The sequence below is a fragment of the Psammomys obesus genome, unplaced genomic scaffold, assembly GCF_907164565.1.
Source record: "Psammomys obesus unplaced genomic scaffold, mPsaObe1.curated_primary_1811, whole genome shotgun sequence".
NCBI classification, from domain to species: domain Eukaryota; kingdom Metazoa; phylum Chordata; class Mammalia; order Rodentia; family Muridae; genus Psammomys; species Psammomys obesus.
Genome location: NW_026592732.1, coordinates 540,316 through 549,881, shown reverse-complemented (window position 1 = coordinate 549,881; position 9,566 = coordinate 540,316). Strand labels below are relative to the sequence as shown.

General features: G+C 49.9%; 1 protein-coding gene across 2 annotated transcripts in view; it reads left to right on the top strand.

Annotated features, from left to right (window-relative positions):
• The window catches only part of Bicra (BRD4 interacting chromatin remodeling complex associated protein), a 73,181-nt gene that overhangs the window by 8,707 nt on the left and 54,908 nt on the right, over nucleotides 1–9,566 (top strand). Inside the window, exon 2 of one of the 2 annotated variants that reach the window (XM_055615544.1) lies at nucleotides 9,041–9,153. The exons of the other annotated variant lie outside the window; for it this stretch is intronic. The gene's annotated coding sequence lies outside the window, so the exon portion shown is untranslated. The remainder of the gene's footprint in view (nucleotides 1–9,040; nucleotides 9,154–9,566) is intronic. 2 annotated transcript variants of the gene reach the window in all.

Here is a 9,566-nt window from a genome sequence, read left to right as displayed (position 1 = left end):
TCAGCGGCCCAGGCAGCTAAGGTGCCTGTCTAAGGCTGAGGGACCATTGTTAATGACCCCAGGGACCTTGAAAGAGCCCACAGGGGAGCCTTGTTATCCCAGCGTTCCAGGGTTCCCCTAGTACCCTGAATCAGGTCTGGGCACTTCTGCAGCTTGTCTGCCCAGATACGGGGTAGGCTGGCTTCCACAGTTTGAGCCTCACCAGTGTGCTGGACCTTAACCTCACTCTTGCCTCTCCTGGGGATGGGGGAGGCTCCTCATGATGGCTCCTGTGCTTTGCGGTTTCAGTTCTTCACATTGAGCAAGAGGGGTGAATACATTGCAGTAAGATGTGTTGAAGCCGGATGTGAGGATACGCACCTGTCATCCAGCTTGGGAGGATCATGGGCTAGCCTGGGCTACAGAGCAAGACTGCCTCAGAACAAGCAAACACCCTAAAATCCTAGGGTATTGGCACAGGCTTCAATCTACTTGGTAGGTGGAGGCAGGAAGATTGGGAGTTCAAGGCCATCCTCAGCCAGGTAGCAAATTTGAATCCAGCCTGGGGTACAGAAGACCCTGCCTCAGAAAATAAAACAAATAAGAACAAACAAGAATGGACATAGTGTATCTCCTGGGTGTGGTGAGATGGCCCAGTGTTGCCTCTTAACTTCTTCACAAGTGTGTGGACCTGTGTTGGAGGCCCCAGCACCCACATCCAAGGCTGGGCATGGCCACGTACATGTCAGTAACCCTGGCACAGGGCAGAGTTGGTGTGGTGGGGTTAACCTGGGACTGACTGGCTGATAGCTTAGCTCCAGCCTTAATGAGAAACCCCGCCTCAGATGATAAGTCAGATGCTAGGAGATGGTGGCCCACGCCTTCAGTCCCAGCACTCGGGAGGCTGAGGCAGGCGGATCTCTGTGAGTTCAAAACCAGCCTCATCGACAAAATGAGTTCCAGGACAGCCAAGGATACACAGAGAGACTCTGTCTGGGAAACCACAAAAGAGTAAGGCAGAGAGTGATGGAGCAGGCACTTCTCATTCTCCACGAGCCCCTGGCTCCAGCGCACGCATGTGCACACACCACGGTGGGATGTGGCTGAGTTGGCAGAGTGCTTGCCTAGGGTGCATGAAACTCTGGGTTCAATCCCCAGAACCTCAGACTGAGTGTGGTGATGCATGCTTGTCATCCCAGCACTTGGGAGATGGAGGCAGGAGGATCAGAAGGTCGAGGTGGCTCTCAACTTCATAGAAAGTTTATATCCAGCCTGGACTACGTGAGCTCCTGCCTCAGACAAAATATTATTTGTCTAAATAAATTGCCTATACAAATCACTTTACATGTTATTTAATAAATGTGAAAGACCATATCAGTAGGGTCTGGAGCCATCCTCTAGACGTCTTGGGCTTTCTGCCCTCCGGTAATGAAGGACGCCCTGGAATCTTCTTCCTCATCACCATTTCTCACTCGTGTCATTTACATACAATAAAATATACAGAGTCCACCCTTGTCTTCTGACAAGTCTTGGCCAGCATGTGCCCCAGTGTAAGTCACACCTCATCAAGACACAGCACATTCCTGGCCGCACCCAGCTAGCTCCCGCCCAGCGACTGTCCCTGATGGCTGTCATCCCTGCTCCTGGGCCGCCAGTGTTTGCCACTTGTGGAATGGCACCTGTTGAGTGCTAACCTTCCATGTGTTTATAGAGACAGGGTCTCCTGTGGTACAGGATAGCGTCTGGTTTGCTGTGCAGCTAAGGACAGCCTTGAGCTTGTGCCCTCCTGATGCCTCCCAAGTGCCGGGATCACAGACGGTCACCACCATGCCTGGCTGTCACCAGCAGCCCTGGCTGGCCTTCAGGTTGAGGGCCTTCTGCGTTGTACATGTATTAGGTAGACATGAGTTAGGGTGTGAGGGCATGCACTTGCCAGAACATGTGTGTATGGAATTGAGGGCAGCCTGGGGTGCCCATCTTGGCCTTCCACCTGGTTTGTGCAGGGTTTCTCACTTTGCCAAGGTAACAGGCTCATGAGCACTCAGGGATCCCCGTTTCCACCCCATCTCATCACAGGATCGCTGGAATGCAGGCGTGTGCTCCTGTGTCCGGCTTTACTTGAGACTTGGGGGTTTGAACTCAGATCCTCACACTTACTCAGTAAGCACTTTACTTACTAAGCCATTTCCTCACCCCCCGGGTGAGCACATTTCTCTCAGTATTGCTCCTTGTAGACCCACTGTGCATGGACAGAGAGTATGTGGTATCAGGAGTCCACGTGCACGTATGTGTGCGTCTGTGTGCGTCTGTGTGGAGGCCAGAGGTCAGTGACAGATGGTTTCTCAAGAACTCCACCTTTTGTACTTACATTATTTTGTGTGTATGAGTATATCCATGCACATTCCTTAGTGTGCAGTGGATTCCAGGCAGGTCCTTTACTACTGAGCCACGCCCCCAGCCCCTTACTGGGGAATTCTAGGCAGGGGCTCTACCACTTAGACACACCGCCAGACTTCCCTTTTCTTTTTTAGTAACTGTTTGTTTTGATACAGGATTTCTCTGTGTAGCCATGGCTATGCTGGACTCACTTTGTAGACCAGGCTAGCCTTGAACTCACAGAGATCCGCCTGCCTCTGCCTCCCAGAGTGCTGGGATTATAGGCGTGTGCCACCATGTCCAGATCTTCCCTTTTCTTTTTCAGTTGGGACAGGCTCTCACTAAGTTGCTCTGGCTGGCAATTAACTTGCAGTCCTTCTTTGGTATTATAGGTTTCTGCCAGGCTTGGCTCGAGGCTCCTTATTTTGTTTTATTTGTTAGAGTTCCTTCCTGGCTTCTTACTTGGATGAACAGAATTTTCTGGTATCCACCCAGACCTTTCCCTTCCCGAGTATGTCCCTTTCCATGACTTTGTACTTTAACTTTGATTTTTAAAAAAGCTTTTCAAGTTTCGTGTGTGTGTGTATGTGGGTGTGTGGGTGGGTGTGGGTGTGGGTGGGTGTGTGTGGTGTGTGTGTAGAATTCAGGTGGTCAGGCTAGATGGCCAGCACCTTTACCTGCTGAGCCATCTTGCTGGCCCTCACTTTGATTTTTAAGAAGCCTGGAGCTGGCTGTGCCTCCCCTTTTGTTGCTGGAGTACATCGAACCAACCATCGATATGTGCCTAAATATCCCCTCACCAACATATCAGAAGTGAGAGATAATTATTTAACTCTACAAATATCTGGGGGACCGGGCCCTTGGCAATGAAGAACACTTACTGTACTTGGTCCTTTATTGTGAGGACCAGAGTTTGAAACCTAGTACCTGTGTCAGGCAGCTCAAAGGTACTTACAACTTTAGTTCCATTCACTCACACAGACACATGTGTGCATAAAGAAAACAAAGTAAGTTTTACAGTGTGCGTGTGCTTGCTGGTGGCTCAGCTTCCGAAGTGCTTGGATTGCAAGCTTGAGAACCTGAGTTCAATCCCCAGAGCCCTGGCGAAAATAGTCATGTGTCACGGTGCATGCCCATAGCCTCAGCACTGGGCAGGCAGAGACAGGTGGACTCCTGGCATGCTCTGCCCAGGTAGGGTAGCTTGATGGGTGAGTCCTGAGTCTCCATGATACCCTGTCTCAAAAAAAGGTGGAGTGCCAGAGAAGCCACTCAGCTAGTAAAGGCTCCAGTTACCACATCTGAGGGTCTGAGTTCCGAGGGTTTTCATCTGACCTCTACATATGTGACATAAAATACTTCTTTAAAGTGGACGGTGCCTGGGGAATGACAGCCTAGGTTGTCTTTGGATTGCTGTCGTCACACACACACACACACACACACACACACACACTCACACTAGGCACAGTGGTTCAGGCCTGTAATCCTAGCCCTGGAGAGTCCAACACAGAAAGATGTAAGTTGCAGGCCAGCCTGGGCTACATAGCAGATTTCATCTCAAAACAAAAAGGAACAAGATCACACGTGATATTTGTACTAGTCAGGTCCATATGTGAATCTGTTTACATCATATCAGTCATGATACAACCATAAATATAATAGAAGCATGCAAACATCATACTCCACATCTTCCCATGATTCCCTGTTACTCTCGGCTGCTCTGGCCTGTGGCCTCTCACCGTATCAGTGTGTGGCTTGTCCTTCTCTGTCCTGCAGAGATGTGTGTGGAGATTTGCTGGGTCTAGAGACTTGTGTCCCTCCTGTGTCTTCCTCCCCCAGCTGCCTTTCAGGGTTCACATGTGTGCTGTCTTTTACTTTTCTCTGTCCCATGTTCTATGGGCCACATACACTGTTGGGCTCAATAATAGAGCATTTTGCTTTCAATTCTAAAAAAAAAAAAAAAAAAAAAAAAAAAAAGATATTTTCTTGCATTTATTTATGGATTTGTGTGTATGAAGAGGGAGAGCATGCCATGGCACGTGTGTGGAGGTCAGGGGAAGATGTGTGGTAGGCATTCTCTCCTTTGACCCTGTGGGTTGCCGGTCGAACTCCAGTCCTTGTGCTTAGCCTGCCTAGACATTTTACCTGCCAGTACAGCGTTTTCTTTCTTTCTTTCTTTCTTTCTTTCTTTCTTTCTTTCTTTCTTTCTTTCTTTCTTCCTTCCTTCCTTCCTTCCTTCCTTCCTTCCTTCCTTCCTTCCTTCCTTTCTTCCTTTCCTTCCCTTTTTCCTAACCTTTCCTCTTTCCTTTCCCCTTTCCTTTCCTTTCCTTTCCTTTCCTTTCCTTTCCTTTCCTTTCCTTTCCTTTCCTTTCCTTTCCTTTCCTTTCCTTTCCTTTCCTTTCCTCTTTCCTTTTCCCTTCCTTTCCTTTGTTTTCTTTTTTGTTTGTTTGTTTTTTTGAGACAGAGTTTCTCTGTGAAGCCTTGGCTATCCTTTGTAGACTAGGCTGGCCTCAGATCCACCTGCCTCTGCCTCCTGGAATGCTGGGATTACAGATGTGCGCCACCATGCCTGGCTAGGACTTACTTCTTAATACACATGGACCTGGATTCATCCCTGGCACTTGGGCAGGTGGTGGTGGCAGTGTGGTGAGGGGAAGTAGTTGAAAATGTCTACAGGCTATTCAGAAATAGACTCCCAGGCTGGACAGTTGACTTCTCCAAGGCCCCATGCCAAACTGCTGCCTGAGTTGAGTTTTGCTGCTGGTTAATTCTGACTCATACTTCCTGGCGGGGTATGTGTGCGTGTGTGTGTGTGTGTGTGTGTGTGTGTGTGTGTGTGTATCCCTGCTGGGGTGTGGGTTAGCCAGAACTTTGCCTGTTAGTGTGTGTGTGTGTGTGTGTGTGTGTGTGTGTGTGTGTGTGTGTGTGTATCCCTGCTGGGGTCCAGGTTAGCCAGAGCTTTGCCTCCCAGACAGGTGAGGGAGAGGTTCTGGATTCATGTTCTCAGGCCAGATGAGGAGAGGCTTCCATCTGAGGTGTGCACCCTGGCGGGCTTCCTGAAGTAGTGTGTTCTCTGTAGGCATTGGCCACAGTGGCTACCAGTAAGAAGTCGCCTTGAGCCTGCAGTACCTTGCTCAAAGCCACCTGTGGCTTCCCAAGGGAGGACCAGCCTGAGGTGATGGAGCTGGACATGAGTGTTGCAGTTTGATGGGTAGAAAAGGGGTCAGAGAGTGAAGAGCTAGAATGAGCCAAAGCCACAGGTCCAAGCAGCTGGTAGGTGGACATGCATGTGGCATGAACTTTCCATGCGAAAGTTCAGACACCCCTGGGTTGGGAGAGAGAATCGGGGGTGAGGGTACTGAGGGCAGCTCCCAAGGAGGGGGACTCACAGGGGGCTGAGAACAATCCCCCCTCCCTGTGCTGTGTACTCGCTAGGTGTGAAGGGCAGTCTCCTCCTGAACAAGGGAGTTTCTTGAGACGTCCTGCCTTAGAGGGACTAAGGTCATGTTTCCTGGGTTAGAGCAGGAGCTCTGCAAGCTGTGGGTCAGGGTGGGCACCAGCCGGGACACTGCTGGGAGCCTGGGAGGATGGGGAGGCTCAGTGAGGCTGGAAACTGGAGTTCAAGGCTGTCCTCAGTTATAGAGCAAGCGCCAGCTGGGCCTCAGTGAAACCCTCTGTCTCTCTCTCTCTCTCTCTCTCTCTCTCTCACACACACACACACATTGGGGAGGAGGTAGTGAGATGGCTCTGTAACAGAGGCTTGCTGTCAAGCCTGAGCACGAGTTATCTGCTGACCTCCACATACACCCCACATTGCACAAATAAATGTAAAAAGGGAAAAAGAAGAAATGGATGATGGATGCCTGGGTGGGTAGAGGGCAGGTGGAAGTGGGTGTGAGGTTGGGAAAAAAATAAAACGTTTTTGCCACCTCTTTCGGCTCTGGGTTCTCTGAGGTGGGAAGCCCAACCCTTCCGTCATCGACCTTGTGACCTGGCTCCTTTCCCTGACCTTATCTTTCACCCTTTTATCTGCTTTCTCCACACCCAGGCTTTCCCCTCACCTGTCTTTACAGGGGTGTGCCTGGGGCCACTTCCCCATGCTCCACCGTTGGCTCCTTGAGCAGGTGTCTGCCCACACCTCCCTTCCCTCATGGCACAACAGCCTCCCTTGGGTCCTGGGGCCTAACTCATAATCAGTCCAGTCCATACTTAGGAAGAGGAAACTATATCCAACTTTCATACCGGTGGTGAGGTTTGGAGGGCATCCCAATCAGTCTCTAAGACTGTGTGTGAAAGGAAAAGTGATGGAAGATTCTGGAAGAGGCAGGAGAGGGTAGGGCTGAACTCAGGAAAATAGCTTTCTCACATGTTGGCTGCTGAGGCCACCTTGGTGGTGAAAACCACCTGCCTAGCCTGGGTCAGGGGCCTTTGTTTCTTTTTGTCTTCTATAAGCACGTGGCAATTCTGGGGTCTTCAGATTCCTGTTAGGGGTCTCCTAGAGGCCATAGACCTCTCCCTAGAAAAGCATACCTACAACTGTGTATCCTCCAGTGTTGTTTTGCTTTTCTTCTGAGACAAGGTCTCACTGTGTAGCCATCAAGGCTGACCTCAGACTCACAGTGTTGCCTCTGCCTCCTGAATGCTAGGATTAAAGGCGTGCACTACCATCCCTGGCCCAATTATGGAAAAGGATCTTGGGCTCCTTTCAGTGGATTTGAAGGTTTATTTTTGAGACAGGGACTCCTGTAGCCTAGCCCTTGGATTTACCTTACAGCCTAAAATGACCTTGAGTTCCTGACCCTCCCATTCCCCAATTCACTACCACACCCAGTTTATGCTATGCTGGGATTCAAGGCCAGGTCTTTGTGCATTCTGCCAGCTCAGCGCTGCCCCGCCCTGCCTGAGGGCTTTCTCTAGACTCTAGGATGGGCTCTCCCTGGTCTGTGTCCTAGGATAGACCTTTTCCAAGCCTTGTGCCGGTACCCACAGCTGAATTTAGCAGTTTGGTTCAGGAGTGCCCTACCTCACAGAGGAGGAAACAGAGTGACTCGCTGGGTATCATCATCCTCAGCGCCACATAAACCGCGCCAGGTTTTTATTCAAGGGGCTTCCTGGTTCTAGGGTCCAAAGCCATTTTGGAAAACAACTTACTTCTTCCCTTATTCTCTAGTTGCCCCTGAGCCATGGTTGATGCAGTTCTGAGCCTCCTTTCTCTTTGCTAATATAACCATGCCTGTAACATGGTTATGTTAACATAGCCATAACCGAAGTTAACAGAACTATGCCTTGCTTACCATAACCGTGCTCAGCAGCTTCCTGGAGTTGTTAGACGTGTTGAGAGCACCTCCCTCCACTCAGGGCTGGTGACAAATTTAATGTGCAGAGTGCAAGGGCCCTTCCCTCCCAGCTTCGATGTCCCCACCAGCTAGAGAGCAGTACTCGCTTCTTCTTGGTAGTCAGAGGATGTCATCCTGGTTCACCAAAGCTTTGTGTTCCTCACACACCTTCCCTGGCCACCCATGGGTAGAGGCTGTTGACATTAAGGACAGTCCAGACCATCCAGGGTCATCTGTCCAATGAGTTGTGGTAGGGTTGGGGGATGCAGAATTCAGAGTTTTGGATCAATGGCCAATGCACAGCACCCCTGGGAGGATGGCTGTGGAGTTTAGTTCTGATGACGAAGGGTCCCTGCCAGCTGCTCTTTCTGCCAGCTGTTGTTGCTGTTACTGCCATCGAGGCTTTTCTGACCTGGCACTGTACCTGCCATGAATAGGCAAGATTGGGCTGTAGCTTAAAGACCTCAAACTTCAAAGCACCTACAAACCCTGTGGCAATCCTGGCAGCACACGGGCTCTGATATACTTGAGGACAGGTCTCAGACAGATGGATTTCCTTTCTTTCTCTTCCCTCCATCCCCTCACTTCCTCCCTTCTTTCCTTCTCAGTGGAAACACTTATCTTGGCTCACAGTTCCAGGTTGAAGCCCACCAAGATGGAGTAAGAACTGTGGCGGGCGTGTCAGGGGGCCTGTCCCGTTGCCTGCACAGTCAGGAAGCAGGAAGAGACAAACAGTGGTGCCTGCTTCTCTTCTCCTTTCTATTCCGTTCAGGACTCCAGCCCAGGGATGGTGCTCCCCTCATTGGAGGTAGGTCTTCCCACCACAGTTAAGCCAGTCTACGGACTCTCACAGGTTCACTCTTTGAAAGCCGATATACCAGTTAAAGCGGATTTTCTTATTGTCGTTTGTATTTGGCGGGGAAGGTGGGCATGCTGTACCACGGTGTGGAGGTCAGAGGAAAGCTTGAAGGACTTGGTTCTCACCTTCCTCCCTGTGGGTTCTGGGATTCGAACTGAGATTGTTAAACTTGGCTGCAAGCACCCTTACCAGCCGAGCCATCTTCCAGTTCCCAAAGATAGTGAAAGATTTCTTCTTAATTGTGTGTGCCGCAGGCTCACATGCAGTCCTTGCAGAGGCCAGGCTTCCGATTCATTGGAGCTGGGGTTAGAGTGGGTTATGAGCCACTTGATGTGGGTGCTAGGAATTGGACCCGTCACCCTCTTAACTGATGAGCCATCACTGCAGGTCAAAGATAACACTTTTAAAAACAGATTTTAACTAACCTATTTGTTTATATTTATGTGTGTGTGTCTGTGTGTATGTTTGTGTGTGTGTATACATATGTATGTAGGTGTTCCAAGAGGCCAGAAGAGGGTGCCAGATCCCCTGGAGCTGGAGTTACAGACAACTGTGAGCTACCTAACATGAATTCTGGAAACTGAACCCCAGTCCTCTGCGAAAGCAGTAAGCACTCTTAAGCTCTGAGTGATCTCTCCATCCCCTTGGTTTTTAGTTTTTGAGACAAGGTGTTGTAGCCCAGGCTAGCCTTGAAATTCCTAGCTCAAATGATCATGTCTCTGTCTCCCCAGTACCTGGGGCTGCAGGTATGAATACCATACCAGGCTATGTTTACTGTAATTTTAATAAGGGTGAATTTAAATCTTCTGTCTTGTTATTTCTCTTTTGGATATCTCTTGTGTTCTTTGTCCCTCTCCTCACTCTTTTCTTGCCTCCTATAGGCTGAATATTTTGTTTTGTTTTCGTTAAGGATCAGACTTAGGGTTTTGAGCATACTAGGTAGCTGAAAAATGCCTATAGCCCTTCACTGGAGGATTCTAGGCAGGGGCTCTACCACTGAGCCACACCCCAGCCCCTCA